The sequence below is a fragment of the Bos mutus genome, chromosome 28, assembly GCF_027580195.1.
Source record: "Bos mutus isolate GX-2022 chromosome 28, NWIPB_WYAK_1.1, whole genome shotgun sequence".
Taxonomy (NCBI): domain Eukaryota; kingdom Metazoa; phylum Chordata; class Mammalia; order Artiodactyla; family Bovidae; genus Bos; species Bos mutus.
Window position 1 is genome coordinate 27,964,135 of NC_091644.1, and position 20,088 is coordinate 27,984,222.

The window sequence follows — 20,088 nt, forward strand, 5'->3', positions numbered from 1 at the left end:
AATCAGAGAAGGGTGATGGGTGGTCAACAGCGGAAATGAAGAAACGAGTCAAAGAAATGTCCATCTCACCATGCCTTGAGGGAGAGAGCAGAGATGAGGGTACTGATGACACTAAACATCTGATGCATCTCAATGGTTCCTCTTGCTTTGATTTCATGTTTAAAAGGCAACATTCTGATCATAATCTGACTTCTCATCTCAGTTGTTCTACAAACATGACTCAGTTGTTCTACAGCTGAGTACTCTGATCTTCATACCTATTACATTCCTCATTGTAAATCAATAAACCCATGTTCTGATTTATTCAGTAAGGTCCTAGGAGCTTGTTTTTATGGCTCTGAGATGAAGCTACCCACTGTATGCTAACAAAGTCTTTAAGACTACAAGTTTTGGGACTTCCCTCAAGGCCCAGTGGTTGAGAATATGACTTGTAAGGCAGCGGATGCTGATTTGATCCCAGGTCAGGGAACTGAGATCCCATGTGTGTGTAGTGTGTAGTGTGGTGTGTGTGTGTGTGTGTGCACGCACACTAGTTGTGTCTGACTCTTTGTGAGTCCACTGACTGTAGCCCACCAGACTTCTCTGTCGATGAAATTTTTCAGACAAGAATACTGGAGCAGGTTGCCATTTCCTACGCCAGGGGATCTTCCCAACCCAAGTATCAAACCCTTATGTCTTGAGTCTCCTGCATTTGCAGGTGGATTTTTTACCGCTGTGCCACTTGGGAAGCCCAAGATCCTATGTGCTTAAGGGCAACTAAGCCTGTGTGCCACAACTACTGAATCCATGGGCTCTGGCACCTGCTCATGACAACTAGAGAAAAGACTGAATGTTGCAACCAAGACCAGATGCAGACAAAAAAAAAAAAAGTGCCTACATTAAGACAGTAATCTAGAAATGCATAAACACCAAATAATTACTATCCCATGGCACCTGGAAAAACCCTGAAATCATGATGTTCTTTTCTAACGTTTCCACGTATTATAATACTTCATTTTTTACATATTAATACTTTTGATTTAGATAGGTTTTGGAATGAACTGAAGGCTAGGTTATTACCTGGTCATACCAATATATTTTGCCTTGACTTTGTATTACTAATCTTAATTTGATCTTATAGGAAGCTGCTGCTTAGTATAAATATATATAAGGACTGAAGTGTTGTAACTTTACAGTCAAGGCAATTTGGAAATGAAGAAATTAAATGATTGGCTTAAGGTCAAATAATTACTTGGTGACAGGGCTAGGAGTTAAGCCCTGGTGTGCTGACTTTGTGGCCTATGCCATTTTCAGTAAACTGTAATATGTCCTCATGTTGCCACATTTGGAAGTTGCTGATATTATTAAGCACTTAATCTTTAATCTGTTAGATGACATCATTCCCGATTATTCATCCTAAATTGACCAAGATGACTAAATGTTAATAAAAATAAAGATCGAAAAAACTGTATCAGACAAAATTATTTGTACATTTTTTCAGCATGCTTGCTTTTTTATCCTCCTACACTTTATATTGCACTTTATTTTACTAAGCTAGAAAAGTAAAATAGTTAAATATATTTTAGTGTCTTCTGAAACATTATAGATAAAATAAATAAGCTGTATATAGGAATCCAGAGACAAGGGAAGATAATGAGGTATTTACTTGGTTGACTAAAGGACACTAAATTCACTAAAGCTGACTTTAATATAGGGTGAAACTAGAAATTTGAGGGGAGTGGTAGTGAGTTAGACATTGAAAAAAGAAGAAAGGAATTGAATTGAATTGATTTTATTTACCACAGGCACTGAGAAGGTAAGCAGGAGATAACCTGCAAGGTAAAAGTACTTTCTTTTAATGAAGGAGAATTTTATCTTGTTGCTTTTGCCATATCTGTCTTGCTGGTATAGTCTTCCATTCATAGGCTAAGACTTTGCTAATTTTCTTTCCCTTTGGTGGAAGTCATCAATAGATCACATCTCCAACCTGGTAGTAGAGAATTCTACCATCTGCCCACCTGTATCCTTTCTTCCAACAAATTATATATTTAAATACTTAAGGGCAAACAGATATTTGTGCTCACGGATCTCATTTTATTCCTTGAATCCCCTGTGGTCTGGATTTCTTTATAAAGTTTATCTGAACTGCGTGCCGACTCCAACTCCTGTTTCCCTAGTCTTTGGCACTGGTGCGCGCGCGCTTGTGTGTGTGTGTGTGTACTGGGCACACACTTTGAAACTTGGAGCTCCTCAGCTCCACATCATCGTTTCTTTGGTGGGGTGAAGCTCCTATTTATCCCAAGAACCTGAACCTCTGACTGAGAACTAGGCTTTCTTTTCCTTGATTTTTATGAGTATAGCTCATATAGCTATTCATTGATTTGATTCATGTACAATAACTGGCAGTGAGGATTTCTTTACCTCAGGGTGTTTTGCATACCATCAATGAACCAAAACACAGCTATGTTTTTCTTTCACAAAGAGTCTATATTTGGTTACGTTAGTAAGATACCGTAAGGGAGAGAAATGTCCCAATTTCAGATGAGGGTAAATGTAAAGTCATTTCATTAGTAATACGAAGGCACACTGTCAAATATATAGCTTGAAGTAAACATAGTGCCCAGAAGCATCATAGTGATTTTTTCCCCATTAAGCAGGCTTTTTAGAAAACAAGTTTAAGGAAAATTAGAATCAATAATTGTGGTGAGAGCACAGAGCCATCAAATATGTTTAAATGAAACCGTCTGATGCAATACTTTCTTTAAAAAATACAATTAGGCCTTTGTATTTTTTTTTTTAACAAAACCTCATGTTTTACAACATCACTGGTTCTGTAATAAAATCTATTTAAAACAGAAAGACATGGTCAGCTTTATTAAGTTAGATTTTCTGAAAGAACGTTATAATTTCCTCAAGTCTATGAATAGCTGAAGCAAATTAAACTAGTTTTATAACTATTTTATATATTCCTGTAGAACTTAATTGTCTCATATTTTTCCCCTCAAAAGTATAATATGTTACCTCTTAAATCTGGAAAATAAAAACAGAAAAAGTATAAAGTATGTTTATAAAAAAATACTCCTATTTGGTACTCTGGTTTAGCAACCCCCTCTTTGAGTCTATAAGAGAATGGCACCCATAATCTTCAGATCAGAAAACAAAGAGAAAGACTTTAAGTGATTTGCCTGAGGCCTAATGCTGGGATTAAAACTCAGGAGTTTCTGATTATACACGTACATCATTTGACCAAATGATTGGTTTTGCCTGACTTTCAAATACCCCCTAAATATTACTTTGAATGTAAAGCAATAAATGTGTTTCTTTTGCCATTTTTGAATGCTTGCACACAAATGGATATAATAAAAACAATTATGTTGTTCCATGTGAATGCCATTTATATTTTTTCTGATAATGAGCAGACCATTTGAACTAAGGTGAGTACATTAAAAGCTCTAATAAAGAAGAGAATAGATTTCTAAACAGAATAATGAACTGTTAAGTGAACGTACAATAAATAACATCTACAGATGTGGTCGTTAGAAAATTTGTTTTGCATAACTTACCAGTATACATTTCCCCCAGATGTTATCTGTTACATGAAAATGAACTTAAGTTGGCTATAGTGTTCATTAAGTGCACACTGCATTAGTGTTATTTAAGATGGTTTATAATCTGAGTTTAGTTGAATTGTGCCATGGTATTTAAAGAATATCAAGTAAATGGCTTTTGGCATAATTTATACTCGTAAGTACAAAATTTCATCACCAAACATTATGCAGCTTTAAAAACATCCAAGATCTTTACTTACAAGCCAAATGAAATCACTAGAAGTCGTTTAAGAATTTACATATTCAGTATGAAATAGACATTTACTACAGGAATAAATAATATGGATTTTCAACCTCCTGGAACTCAGGACAGGGTCAGTTTAGGTCTAAAAAATACTTACAGGAATTAAAACCTGCTTCTAGATCTTTCTGTGTCTCAGAAGTATAAAGATCTTATCTGAAAATTATGTTACTTCATGTTTTCTTTTTCTACTTTGTGTGTTAACATTATTGGTAGCATTAACTCTAGTTTATTGTGTTTGTTACTTGTTTTCTTATTTTTGTTGTTTGTTTTTGCTTATTGTTATTTAGTATAGTTTTTCTTTGGAAAAACCGTACATGATTTGTCAGTAGTGTTTGTATCACTGAAATCCATGATTAAGATGGCAATTATTAAATTAAGTTATTGAAAATATTTAAAATGTCATTGAAATGACAATTTTCTATTGTTCTGAATGGCAAAAAACGAAAAATTCATTAAACTTTTTTTGAGCTACAGACACAAAAAAACTGGTATGCTTCAAAGAGACATTTTTTGGAATTGTCAGATGATGACATCATAGGTAAATCAGAATTTACTACACAATGTTAAAGTTTCAAAAAGAAAACTTTATGATAAACTTCCCCAATACTAAGGAAAAAAGGCACAAAAATTCCTGTAATGTTTTAACTATTTTCTCTCCTTGAAAAAAAGCATTACTCATTTGCAAGTCTAATTAAGACGTATTGTGTCATTTTGGAAAATTTTAACACAAATTGTAACCCATTGCTCACAATATGCAACACATAAAATGCCAACACATGAATGCCACCTGCAGAATGCAATCAACTCTGGTAATGTCATACTGAGGCCATAAATTTAAAATGAAAAGAGAGGAAATTCAAAAGCTGAGATTATCGGAGAAACTTTAATTAATCCATTTCTAAAGTGGCTTTTTTTGTGTGTTCAGGCCATTATAAATTTCTTAACATACCCTGTAAATGTAGAATATCAATTCTGCTAGGAGTCCTCCTCCCCAGTTGCATTTTTGACTTGGAAATAAATTCGCAAATGCAGCACATTAATTTTCTTTCCTATGCTTAATATGCAGTATTTACATTTTGAAAAGGTTCAAAATGTTGCCAGGCTTCTGCAGGGTATGAATAGACATCTAATAGCAACTTCTATTTTTATCCACAGCATACTGGTAGTTTGAACATTTATAACTTAATAGAGCTCTGAGACCATCGGATTCACATGCTAATCACCTAAACAGTGAAGGGTAACACAGTACAACAAGTTAGGACAGGAAATGAAGACTACTCGTCCAGCTAAAGCGTCAAGGAGGAATTTAGGTTGGCAGGCGCCAGTAAACCAATTCGCAATCTGGCTAGGACACTCCAGTTAACACCTTGTGCCCACTTTATTTATATCTCTTGATTTGATCTTGTTTAACTTGGGCTTAAAATTTTTTTTAAGTGAGATAGTTAAAGAAATTGATTCCAGGGTATTTTAGACATCTTTAGTATTTCTAAGTGTACTTCTGTTTAAGGCCAACCCTCTAATTTGAAAAGAAATCTGAGGACCCCTATCTTAAAGACCTCAGACGACAAAATCCTCTCTAATGAATCTGAAAAAGAGTACCTTCTTATACTGTAAAGGCAATTTAAGAGGAAAAGATGTTTTGATCTGGCTCTGGTACAATTCCTGAGGGACAGAACAGTCCTTCAGAAACTCAGGTATTTTCTAAAGATGGCAATAATCTGGAAGATACAGAAATGAATTATAGGTTTTAGACTTGGTTCTATTCCTAATTGTGTGATGCTAAGAAATCCCTAGGCCTCAGTTTATTTATCTGTAAAAGGAAGATAACGATAATTGCTACCTGGCTAATTGTTTCAAGGCACAAATTAGATAATGTGGGTGAAAATGTTGGGGGTTCTTCAAAGGGAAACTGTTATTGAACCTGAAGGTGTATTATATTACTATCACTTATAATTACTGTTATTATGGAAAGGATCATCTTTCTAATGCCAGCACTGGAAGACAGAGTAGCCATGTTGGGGATACTAGTCTATGCTATTTCTATATTTAATTGGAACATCGCCCAAGCAATCCAATTAACTCAGAAGAATTTGTTAATGATGACATCCCATCACCCTGTTTCCATATAGTCTCAATTTTTAAAATACCAAACATATATCTAATGCCTTTTTATTTGATGAATTCCTTGGACCCAAACAACTTCTCTTTTGGGACTTAGATAGCATGACATAATTAGGTAGGTATGTGGCTTGGTCAGGACTATGGCAAATCACCTTATTTAGAAAAGGAGAGTGTTTATGTTCAACTTTCAAAATTAGAATATCTGCTTCTTTCCCCCACCCCCAATTTATCACTCTATTTATTTTTCATTTTCCAGTATCCAGTGTGGCTTGTGGTTTCCCAGATAGAGTTCAATTAAAAAGATTTCCTTTAAAAAATTTTTGTCAAAAGCACAGTTAGGGCAAACTTTCAATGCGTCTTTCTTGTGAAAATCAAAATACCAGAGCTCTTACAACTACGAAGTTCAACACTGTACTTTTGACTCTTGAATTGTCCTTATTGTGCAATTTCCTCAGGGTGAGAGACTGAAAATATGGTTAGTACCATTACAAATAATTAGAAAAAAAACTATTTCTTTTCAAAAATATCTTTTGAAAATAGAAGCCACTCAGAGTGTATCTGTTTAGCTTATTAAGTTATACTCTAAAAGGCATATCACTGAACTCACTGTAAACTATTTCAAACAGCTCTGATGGTGGGTGAGTTTTTGTTTGGTTTCATCCAGTGTATTCTATTTAAATTTGAGGTTTCTAGTACTTAAAAATGAGGAAATACTATAAACTACCTCTTGTTTTAAGAATTAGGAAATTAAGTATCAGTTAGTCAGAATAATAAGATGAGTTATGCAATGATCTTTGTGGAGAGCCTATTCTGAATTATGAAATATAAATTCAAAATTTTGATTTTATAAATGTTGCATTTAATTATATCTTATGATAGCTTATATGAAGATAAAGCTATTTCATGGCTTTTATACTTGAAAATATTCCTTTTGAACAAGTATCTATAATTTGCAGACATTATGAGAGATATAAATCATAATGGTTAGAAAAGAAACGACGATGGAAGAATCCTAAGTCCTTGGTTCTAGATTTTGTCTCTTCATGGACTTTCTGTTATTTTCCCAGTTTAAGTTATCTGAATAAAAGGCGGCTAAAACTATTTGGAGAAAGCTACACATGCAATTTACTTAACTTCAAAGTATATGGATTGAGCTACACTTCAGTCCCAAAGTCATCAGCTGAAAGAAAATCTTTAAAACTATATTGAAATTTATTTCATTTAGAAATATAAAGCTTTTTTGGGCTAAACTAGAATGTTTGTAAGTGCTATGAAATCTTTACAAAAGTCAACAGAATATTATTATTCCTGACCTCTTAAGCCCAAGTGTCTATTTTAAGTAATCTGACATTAAAAATGTGCTGACAAATATAGATTAAAAACAACACAGGAAGTTGTAAATCAGTTGGTAACCCTTAGCATCAAGGAAATAAGAGACCATGAAAATATACTCATTTAGTCAACCACAATCTTAATTTTTAACTTAAGAAAATTTGCAGAAGGCATAAAGTTTATATTTTGGATATTTTATTCATAGTTTATATGTTTCTTTTTTCTCCAGTGGGCTCACGAATTATTACAAGGAAACATGTTGTCATAGTTATAAATATTTCTCTCTGTGCTTAGCTCCCACCCCCTCCCTCCCCCTCCTTTTTAAAAATCTCAACTAATTCTTTAACTGTATTAGGCACTCTTTGGTCAGCGGGACAGGATTTTCTTGCTTCAGAGGAAACTGCTGTTGATTATTCTTATGTGCCTGGCATTCTAGAAACATGGCTCTTTCAGGAAGCCCCCAAGCCCTTCCTCCCATGCAGGGCAGCCCCTTATTATTTACATGGGACAATTATTGTTTCAAGGACCTAAGAAGAGGCATGTCTTCCCTTGCAAGGAACAGCTCTAGGTACCGTAGTTTCAAGACTTTTCATGGAATCTGAATTCTTCGAAATTAACTACAAAACTGATTCTGTGTACAATGGCATATACAGCAAGAGATTTTATCAAAAAGACCTTTTGCCTATAAGTAATAAATCACGCTGCTGCTGCTAAGTCGCTCAGTCGTGTCCGACTCTGTGCGACCCCACAGACGGCAGCCCAGCGGGCCCTGCCGTCCCTGGGATTCTCCAGGCAAGAACATTGGAGTGGGTTGCCATTTCCTCCTCCAATGCATGAAAGTGAAAAGTGAAAGTGAAGTTGCTCAGTCGCCTCCAACTCTTACCGACCCCATGGACTGCAGCCTACCAGGCTCCTCTGTCCATGGGATTTTCCAGGCAAGAGTACTGGAGTGGGGTGCCATTGCCTTCTCCATAAATCACGCTAGTTTAGTTAAAAAACTGAAGTAACAGCAACTCTGAAAAAATTTGTTGTTCAGTGGCTCAGTTGGGTCCAACTCTTCGAAACCCCATGGCCTGTAGCACATCAGGCTTCCCTGTCCTTCACCATCTGAAAAATTTAGGTGGTACCTTTATTCCAGATTTGAATGTTTTAGAAATTTGGATTCCACCTCCCTATCCCCCCATTAAATGTGTAGTGGGAGTCCTAGGTTGGCTCTGCCATTCAGTAGAGAGTATGTCTGAGATGTGGTTTCTTTATTTGTAAAATTAGGGGGTTGAACTAGGTCATCTCTAGTCCAGTTACAGATGTTCTATCCTATGTTACTAAATTTCAAGTGGTTTTTTTCTCTATTTATACAAGACTCACAGTCGCCAGCCTATACAGAGCCTCAGATTCAGTATTTTTATGTCATGATGTAGAGGAATATTTGGATTACACACTTAGTGCTTACTGGAATCAGACAGGCTGCGGCTTGTTCATTTATTTCTACTTATTTATCTTCTCCAAACCGGCTCCTCCTCCATTTATCTCTTGATGGTATCACCAGCTTTTTGGTTGCCGGACTCAAAACCTGGAGGTTGTCCTCAGTACTTAACTCTCCCTTGTCCCTGATATTAAATCAGTCACAAAGCATGTTGGGGGCACCTCAGTGATGTCTGCCAGACCCACTCCCTTCTTTTACACGATAGTGCCCATTGGGAAGGCTTCAAATCCAAATTCCTGCCTTACAGATCTTGAGTACCTCCGCCATACTGGAGTACTCGGCTTGCACAAAGTACGTCCAGTGCCTAGCACACAGCGTTGCTGTCATTCAGTCACTCAGTTGAGTCCGACTCTTTCCGACACCACAGACTGCAGCACACCAGGCTTTCCTGTCTCCTGGAGTTTGCTCAAACTCACGTCCACTGAGGCGGTGACGCCTTTCAATCATCTCATCCTCTGTCTCCCCCTTTTCCTGCTGCCCTCAATCTTTCCCAGTATCAGAGTCTTTTCCAATGAGTTGGCTCCTGCAACAGGTGGCCAAAGTATTGGAGCTGTAGCTTTAGCATCAGTCCTTTCAATGAATATTCAGGACTGATTTCCTTCAGGATTGACTGGTTTGATCTTCTTGCAGTCCAAGGGACTCTCCTAGTCTTCTCCAGCACTACAGTTTGAGGGGTGCTCAATACATATTTTTTCATATGAAAAATAAAACCATAGATGGAGGTGCTTTCCCAACCAGTGTCTTGCCTGGGAGGGTATTTCTCCTTCATCCCTGCCAGCTGATAATTCCATCTGGCCTTCCTTCCAGGCCAGCTCAAATCACCTCAGTGACCTTTTTTCTTGTGCTTCAGAATATTGCCTACTCCTCTTGATAGTACTTGCTACATTGTGCCTTGAGTTACAACCATGGATGAGGGATCTCCCACTACTTTGTGGAACTTCGTGAGGGCAGGAACCATGTCTCTGGGACCTCCGTGCAGGTTTCTGTACACAGGAGGCATACATTAGGTGCTGAGTCTTCCATTACGGTAACCATCCATGAAAACATTTTCAGGGCTGCCAGTCTGTTTGATCAGTTCTGATTCAGTTTAAAAAGTTTGTCCTGAAAAATGATACCGTTTGGACAAGCAGATCTAATGGTTCACTGTTGCATCAGTGCAATGCCTGTATTTCTCAGTTATGAATGGAGTTTTAGAGTATTCATTTGATTAGCACAATGAAAACAGCTTTTCAAAGACTTGACTGTATTGCTTAAACTGACTAATAGTTATCAGTCAGTGTAGTTTAAAATTCTAAAGGATTCCTCAGAGATACTGTTCTCCCTACAGTTTTGGATGGGAGTGACATCAAAAAATTACTAGATTTTCTGTTGCCTAACTCTGGCGGGGGCATGATTCACATTGCTTTCCATGGGTTGTCCACTGGCAGCCCCCAACCCCCAAAACAATTTGAATGGTACCCACTGGAGTTTTGCCAGTGCTCGCCATGACCAGGAAGCTGAACACTGATGATGAAAAAAGGCCACTCTCATTTATAGGGAAACTTGCTCTAAGCTAGGCATTAGAAATGACATTATAGAAAGCATATTACAAATATTAGGCCCTTCAATTCATACCACGATGTGAGGAGAGGTTTTATTGATCCCAATTTTGGGGGAAGAACCTAAAGTTCAAAGAGGTTAAGTAACTTGATCAAGGTCACACAGCTAGAGTATGTGGAATTCCCTCAGAACTTGAACCCAGATCTATTTGACTCCAAAGTCCATATACCCAATCCTTACGGGCAAGTGAAACCCCTCTGCTTCTTTATGGATCCCCTAAAATCTTTCTCTCTAGTTCATGATCTTTCTCTCGAATTTATAATGAGAAACTAGAGATTCAGAAAAGTAAATGATATATGCACACTATTTAAATATCTGAAAATATAACTTCTCAGGGAATTTCAGAAAGAGAATTTGTTCACTGGTTCCTCACAGCACCGTAGGGCATTGTTTCAGAATAAGCTAACGAAAGTAAGGCACGGAGGACTAAATTTGTTTTTAAAGATGGCAAGATATAAAAAGCATTCAGTTTATAAAGTAATCTGAGAACATGCTTAAATTCATCTGTGTAAACAGGAAAGTCTAGGAGCATCAGTTTGCTTTTGGTGGCTAAAACTACGTGTTCCTGTTCAAATAGCAATTTATCCTATTTGTTGTAATTGTAATTACTGTTTTCACTGGAATCACAGGTTTTTTTTTCTAGGAACAGGCATGCAGAAAAACAACCAATAACCTAGATAGTTAAAAAAACACATTGAGAAATGGGTATGGTATTGTGAACAAACCTCTTGTGATTATTCTTCCACTGTGCGCTGTAATGTACTTTAAATCCATTTCCATATTTTTAATTAACACTTAGTTCCAAAAAACTTTCTGGAGGCCATTTAAATCACAAATGGGAGAAAAAACAAATTTGCTTTATCAGAAAATTGACTATAGACTATTTGGTGGCTTTTATTATTTTTACATTTTAATGATTAAAATTAAATATAGCCCAATGACTCACAACAGAAGACAGTGAAAAAATTTTCATGACTGATATAATTTTAAAGTCAACCTGGGTGAATAAGATATTAGGTCTGCTGTGGACGAGTTTCATTGTCTGTCTTGTGGCTCTGGTTTCTGATCCGTTCCAACCATTTCGTGAAAAGAATTAGACAGCTGTGCCGAGTTACTCTTCTAGCACAAACCCAGTGGTGCTTTGGCTTTATCTCAACAGCTGTCCTATTGGGACTGTGGTGTTGCTTCTGTCCTGTGGATTTTAGGCACCTATTTTCATAGTCTGAATCACTCATTTCTTTGAGTGGGAAACAGAGAATGCACACACATTTTAAAATTCTTTGCACCAAAAAACCTGTGTCATCTGCTGCTTCATTCAAACATGGTCACTGTCACAAGCAAAAGGCGTAAGTGCAGCTCTCTGAGGATGCTCACTCACCCGTGGTCCTCTGGCAAGGGCCACTGTCCTCATTTAGAACATAGGGATGTTAGGTACCCACCGCATGGGGTTTTTTGTGAGGATTAAATCAATGTGTTTAAGGCACGGACAGAGTGCCTGGCATGTAGGAAGAGCTTAAAAGTGTGAAGCTTGTTCTTATTTTTAGATTTTCATGTCACATATTTATGTCTACAATAAACAAAGTCTACACAAAGCTCTGTGAAGGTAGGGATTTGGTCTGTTTTGTTGTTTTGTTCCCTACTTTACTGCCTGGCAGGTGGCTGATAAATAGTGGGACAGTAACAAATATTTATTGAATAACTGAATGCAGGAAATCATTGTGGTCTCATTTGGTCAGTAAATCATTCTATTACTAGTTTCCCCCTGTTATACAGTCTGTTGGTATAGGGGCTGCCAAATTTTATGAATTTTTTTTCTGTATCTCTCCCCTGCCCTCCCACTATGACCTGTAACTCAGGCTGCTCCTCATCGTGGTTGTCCAGTCCAGTTCCATGACTTTACATTTTCCTCAAATCTAATGGTTAGATTCTTCCAGGGGGTGTCCATGGAGTTTTGCAAAATGAATAGATTGTGGCGATGAGACCAGAATATTAGAATAAGTGTAGCCTGTTCCCTGATGAGGAAATTATTCAGGCCAGGAAAACCCTTGAAGGATCGTTCTGGTTTTCACACTTGTATGAACACAGCCTTGGTATGAGGGGTTGCTAATGAAGCTGGAGAATCTGGCCCAGCATGTTAATTTACTTGATTCAGGGAACTTCCTGGTATTTATAAATGAACTCTGTACATCAGACAACTGATATTTAGATAAGAAAATTGGAAAACAGCACATGCTGTAATATAGTGCTTCAGTGGATTGTAATACAAATTGATTCTAGCAAAGCTAATGTCATTTAAGTAATCAAAAACAAGCAGGGACAATGAGTTACTGTTTCAAAATTCTTCTGTTAGATATGAGAAAGCAGAACTAAACCCATAATAATAAGTAAGGCACACTGCAAAACTAAGTCATAGTATTAATCGAGTTAATCTAATTATTCAATCTACAACTGGATCTTAACAGATTTGGATTGGAGTATCATTGAAAACATAAGTCCACTGATTATCATCATTACTCTAGGAAAGATGAAGGTTTTACTTCTGAAGGATTTGGAGTTCAGGTCATGTTGTGAAGAACAGATACAGTATCAAAATGTTATTAAAAGACATATTCTATTTCTGTAGCTTCTGTTTATATTTGAAACATTTTATTCTCTTTCAGCTCAGTAGTGATGGTAAATACTAAGAAATGACTGGGAAGATAAGATTTTACAGTAATTCTTTATTCCTAAAAAATACCATTTATTTACAGTTTATTTTGTTATAATCATTTGTTTACTTTCTTATTTATAATTTTAATTTGGTTTGGATACAGAAATATAGCATTGTAACTAACTTATCCTTTGTCAGATCAATTTTTCTGTTGGTAGATCAAAAGATATTTTATTACTTTAATGAGAATTTTTAAAAAGTGTTTGCTGTTATATCTCTGAACTTCACCATCTCACTAGCATCTGTCAGCTTTAATCACCTACAAAAACTACCTTATAAAGATTACCTTATCAGAAAAAGTGTCATCTTGTGAGCTTAGGTGTGAGAATTGCAAAATAAAGCTGAGCTACACTAACAACTGCTGTGCTAATTTATTGTAAATTATGTTTTTTTTTGTTTGCAGAGATAAGACATGAGAAGTGTTTCTATTTAAATTAATTTCCTATTATTTTAACATAAGTAACAAATAGCTCAACAACAACAACAACAGAACATAGAATATTCCTTAAATAGGTTCCAGTGACAGTGAAATTTATTTTCTAAGTTATTGGTACCAGTCATGTCACTCCATTCTAGGTGCAGAATCAGACAGCACAATTAAGACAAAATATGGATGCTTAGAATGCTAAATGGAAATTGCCAATTGTCATGTGAAGAGTGATGACAGGATATGAACTGGAAATAATTGCATAGCAAGCTGGTCTACAACAAAGCTTTAATTCACCGGCCTGACACTGTAAACTCATAATGTGTCGACCTGGCACCAGTCACGATAGATTATGGCTGTTCAGAATACATAAGCATGCCCCTTTTAAGAGTATTCTGGGAACCGTAGTTCAGATGACCCTAGTAAAAAACACTGCAATGGTTTTAGACAAGCTGGTTCTTTAAGAAATGAAAAAATCATGATGAGTGGTTCTATTATTAAAATTCAGAACTAGGTGGCAATGAATCACATTAAGTTATCACCTTTAAATCATCAGACAGTATAAATGGGGTCCTATAAAGAACCATGAGTCTCAATGCATTTTTAACAAGATGAACTTCTTATATAAACAAGATTTTATTATTATATTTATTATTATTATAATATTAAAACTAGAGTGGAGTTTAGTGCTCATAAAAGTGAAGGGCTAATGCTGCTAGCTTGAGCCAGAAAGAGTATAGGCTTATATTCGTAGACTGCTTTATGTAGCTCTGCCAATAAATTTTGACCTAGTCTTGTTCTTATGAGTCAATGCCAAACATGGAAATTTGTATGATTCTTTTAAAAATGCATTAGTGGATAAGCATGTGGTAAGAGGACCCCAAGTCTATTTTTTTAACCTAAACTGGAATTTGAACTCTAGACTGGAGAACCACTTGCAAGTCAACCCAATTATTTCATACTCCCAACACCTTAAAAAAATACATTGTTATCATTCAAAGAAAATAGAGTGGAAATACCACTTAAGAGAAAAATAAAAAGCCATTTTGCTGGCTTTGCTCTGATTTTCTTCTAGTAAGCTTTATGCTGTACCAGATTGCATTTAAAAGAAGAGTTTTTCCTCTTGTATAAGATTTAGATTTCAGTTCAATTCAATTGATCTGAATGCATTCCATCCAGGTAGCCCCATCACAGGCAGGATTTCTGCTCTTATAGGAGTTAGTCTGGAGGTAGAATTAGAAGGCAGGGGATACAAGTACCTGTATAATCAATTATAACAATAAGTGAAAATGACTACGTTAGGTTAGAAGAGAGGACTACTGGGCTAGCCCTGCTTTATTTAGCTGACGACTGAATGACTGAGTGATGTGCCAGTTAAAGACAAGAACAGAGAACGGAAGGGCAGGGCAAGGAGGAGTATGTGGGTGGATACCGTGTCAGCTGGCTACTCTCATCATAATCACCCAAAGTCAGAGGAGTAAGTGGCATTAAATAACTTGCATATGAAAACATGTTAAAATAAATTTGGTTCTTGAAGAAGTTGAATATAATTGTTAATTACTGATAAATATTACTCTAATTATAAAGAAGAACAGAACAAATACTATTATTGGCTGATGATTATTTTTGCTTTAAATGTTTACAGTTGGAGGGGCACAGATAGACCTCTGGGCACAGATTATGAAAAACACATTTGATAGCTAAATATAAAAAATCCAAATATTAATAACCACTGACATTTATGTAGTCCTTTCCTCCCAAAGCCCTTGACAAACATTAATGACTATATATACACAAGAATAGCACTGAAATGCTGTTGCTTTTGCAAATGACTAGATACTAAATCCAAGACAAAAGTAGCAAATGGTTGATTTACTTAAATATAGGTCTGTAGACTAAAGGTGTGCATTTAGAAACATAAGGCCACATTTCAAAATGTTTACCATATTTTATTTCAACATTATTGAATTACTGGGCTTTTTAAACTCCATTCTCTTATTAAGACACTTAAGGTGTTTGTATTTTTTCTTAGATGTTGGTTTATGATTGTTGTACAGCAGTGAATATCAGGGTTGATGGCACCTCCTTTCTGAGGACATCAGCTCTGACTCTTTAGTGCCTCCTAGCATAAGGAGGGCTGATATGCCAGTGAAACACAGGACTGCCTCCTGCTGAAAGACTAGTTCAGTTTCATCACCAACCAAAATTGTTATTAGTTATATGAGAAAAACCATCTGGCTCAAATAAGTTTCTTTTATGAAATATTAGATCAAATTAGAACTGTTGCTTGTTGACACTGATTGAAAAGATGCCATGTTTGTTGTTACTAACTTAAATAAAGCGTAAATTACCTTGCAATAATAATTTTTAAAGACCAGAAAACAAAATGTTTAATGTATACTCTTAGGGCTCTTACTGTAAAATATTAATTATGTTATTGCATTCTCAATTTCATTGCATTCTGGCAATGACAGAAATATAATTAAATTTTCTTGACATTTCCTGTAATGATATTATATTCTGGAAATTTTCAATTCTGGGATTACTACAAATCACTTGCTTTAAATTTTAACATTCCTTCCTTCTCTATAAATCCTATGCATCCTCAAAAGTTCAGCTAAACTCCCAGCTCCTCCTTAAAGCTTTCATAATTTATTCAGAAAACAAGGTACTCTGTTTTTAAAATTCTCATTTATGCAGTCATTTGCAGTGTGACTTTACTGAGTATGCACTATAAACCAGCATTGTCTAGGCCCTAGGTTTTCAGGGATGATCAAATATTCCTCTACTTTCAAGCAGGTCATAATTCAGAGTGTACATGGGGTTCTTGGTAGGGATGACATACAAGATAATTTGCAGAGTGAAATAACTGTTAGAAGAATATGTAGGGTGTTCTAGAAATAGAGAGGAAAGACAGCTACTCCATTCTGATAGAAAAGAACAGAGGAAGGGATTCAGGACAAGCGTAAAGGGGAGATGGTACCTGTATTAAATTCTGAAGGATAAATAGGGATTAGCATGCAGATGGGGTTGAACAAAGAGACAATCCCATACACAAAGACAGACAGGGGAAGTGCACGTTCAAAAGTATCGAGAGTAAGGAGAGCATTCCAGGACCGGACATGCACACAGTGTTGGTGAAAGTTGGGGCCAATCAGGTCTAGGCTGAGTTTCAGCTTGCACATTAGTAACTACACAACTTTTGGACAAGTCACTTAATTTCCTGTAACCTTTAGGTTTTCAGTCTATCATATGGGGCAAGTAACCTTCTGACTGACATCATCCATTGGTAGAGCCCATTTCCTTGAGGATTTTGTGGGAATATCTCAAAAAGTCAGATCAACTCAAATCTCAAAAAGTCAAATCAAGTCTGATCTCAAAGATAAGAACAACTGAAATAAAAGTTATCATGTAAAATTTTGTTTGAGGCATGCTAATGTTTTAAATATTTAAATGTTGTAAAGGTTTCAAATTTAAAATTTGATGTATAATCTTTTAGAGTCAGTCATGTCTAGAAGTAAGTGTATATTTGTCTTTTGCTATAGCTACACTGAAACGATGGAGAGAAAAAGAAATTAAGGGATTTATTTCCATATGTCTGAATAATATCCAGCAATTTTAAAAACAAGTTTAGCAAAAGTTAGAACAATGCATTTCCCTCATCATTTGCTGAGAAGAAGGCTGCTTGATTAATGTAATTAAAGGGTTGCTTGTAACTCAAGACTCAATTAAAAAAATAAATTTGGCCTTATTACTTTACTTCCAACCGGTGGTTTTCCTAGCGTGATTTTTGAGCTAAAATCTGCGGCTGCTTTGTTCATGACACATAAATTGTTTTAGCACATCCTTTCCCCTGCTGTGCATATGATTAAGAAAGCAGAGGTTAAATAGTGCAGTAAAGAATTGGGTAAATTCATTCTATTTTTGCTCACAGTGCCTTTTATCCCCTCCCCCTTTTAGGACTGGGAAAGTGCAAAAACCTATTATCTCCTTCCGAAACTATTTAAGATATGTTCTTAGGCTGAAAATGTAACTTCTCGCTTAACATTTTCTAGTATACTGATTTTGCGATGCCTGTGCTATAGATATTATTTGTACTGGCAAGAAAACCAAATGCAAGCGCATCCTACCATTTATTGAGTGCTCATGTATGCCAGGCATTTTGCACACATTGCTCTATTTTCACTCGCAGTAATCCTATGAAATAGGAATAATCATTCTCATTTTAAGATAAGGAACAAGAGGCTCTGAGAGGTTATGTTATTGTTCAAAGACCCCATGATTAGCAGGTAACAGAACTAAGGTGCTAAGCCTGGTCTCTTTCATTCTAAACCTTGGCTCTTATCTATGTGCATTTTTTTTTGTAGGTAGAATTTGATTTACAAGATTTAAATAAAATTCTGGTAGAGCATCTTGCATATATAGTTGATGCAATACATGTTAAATTCAACTAAATGAAAATGTTATGCTCACGAGCACAAAGAGAAGTCAGTTGTTGCTCTCTTTGAATTTACAGTCTAATGGGGGCATGAGTATAAGGTACAACGTGACAAGCAGCCTGAAAGGCAGTGTAGTATAGCGACGAAATCATGACAAACTCAGCATGCCCGAGAGTTCTTTATCTCTTTCCTTAGGCCTCCTCCTTCTCCAGGCTTCCAGGTAATGGTGATAATATTCACCCAACTGTTCAAATCAGAATCGTGGTGGAGGCGTGGGTCATTCTTGATTTCTCCTTTTCCCTCATGCTTTACATCCAGTTCTTCAGCCACTCCTGCCAGATCTGCTCTGAAATATATTTGGAATCTACTTCTCTCTAACTTTTCTACTATCACCCTTTCCAGCATCCCAGACCAGAGCAATCACCTTCTCATTGGTCTTCCTGCTCCCCTATCCAGTCAGAACCAGGTATAAGATGCAGCCAGGGCAAGCTTTGTGGAGCCTGAAGTTAAATTATGAAAAAAAATTACATACACAAGTGATCTATAGAAATCACACAAGTGAATAATATATATATATATGTATAAATATGCAAGGAATTAACAACAAATTAGATATTAAAAAGCTGACAAATTCCACAAATATTGCAAAATAAAAAAATGAATAACTGTCAACTGCTTGACCTATATCTGTAATTCATCTCACTTTACTTTTGGGGCTTCATATTCTAATCAGCTCTATTACAAAATGTTGTAATACTATTTTCCACAAAAAGACTAGAAAGATTATCTAGTCTTTCCTCTAGCTTGATTAATGAAAATTGTTATTGATATAGCTCAGAAAAATTTCAGCATCACAACTCATTATAGATAATATCATGTGAATTTTAGGACTGATGTCAAATTAAAAAAAACACCTGTAGCAAGATTCCTCCATATATGAAATGTAACACTATAGGGTCTTCTCAGATTCTCTTATACAGTGAACAATTTAAAATAATCTTAATCCTTATAAAGATGGCACTCATTAAGCAATTTCTGTCAATATCTTCACTGTAGATGTATATTATATATTTGATGATATCATCAATGTTAGTATTTTTTGGTAAAAGGCAAGAAATTAAAATCTTTTTACAATGTGTTCATGTGATTCACTCCTTTTCACTAACTGGACTATCAAGCAATCTGGCCTAGTCATTGCTTCTATTTAAAATGCATTTTTTCCTCTTATTGAGTTACTACTTTTGTTATGATCTCAATTTTTTTGAGGCGTTACAATTTATTCACTGATGTCAGAATAATTTATATTGATTTAATTTCTCATCTGCATTGCTCTTATTTTATATTCTACTATATTTTGACTTTTTCTCAGTTCTTTATAAAGCAATTTAAAGATGACAAAAGAAGGTGCTCTGAATATAAGTCCAAATCAGAAGTTGTTAATTTCTCACTTGTTGAATTAAAACACTCCAAAAGTCTGCCCAAATTCCAGTTAAGATGATATATTCAAAATTTGTTGAATAAAATGTTTGCATTTCATTTGCACTTGGGTTTTTATTCCAAGTCTTCAAAAATATATTTGCGTTCTTAAAATGTCATTTAACTCATATTACAAGACTTAAATAACTTTTTACACAGCTGATGACTGTTAGAATTTTCCACAGACTAGCTTCTCCCTCCATACGCTTCAAACCTGGTTTCTTAAGACACCACCACTCACACATGCCCAGGCCCTGGCCCTAAAGAACACACTCACATTACAATGTGACCTTGTATCACGATGCAACCTCTGCATCATGATGTCCCAGTGCATGGCAGGAGCCACACTTGCACAAAGACGGCTAGATAAAGACTATTACACATGAGTTCCCTCTCCCAGTTCAATCAGTGACCTTTCTAATGTACTTATCTAGCCATAAATCTCCAACTGTCTGTAGGAAATGTATGTTTTGTCATTTCAGTATCACATTAAATTTAATGTATTTAACACTAAACTCAACACCACAACCCTTAGTATCATTATGAAAATTGTCTTTTCTAATTATGTCAACAGCGCAATTACTTTTAGATCCTTTTATTCAAATCTGTACAAGTTTTGACTTGTCTTAATTTAGTCTTTCATATCCAAATTGTCATCAACTTCTATTTT

At 35.8% G+C, this 20,088-nt stretch overlaps 1 protein-coding gene across 3 annotated transcripts in view; it reads right to left on the reverse strand.

The window, feature by feature from the left end:
* The window catches only part of CABCOCO1 (ciliary associated calcium binding coiled-coil 1), a 168,468-nt gene that overhangs the window by 9,055 nt on the left and 139,325 nt on the right, over window positions 1-20,088 (reverse strand). The gene's annotated exons all lie outside the window — the stretch shown is intronic.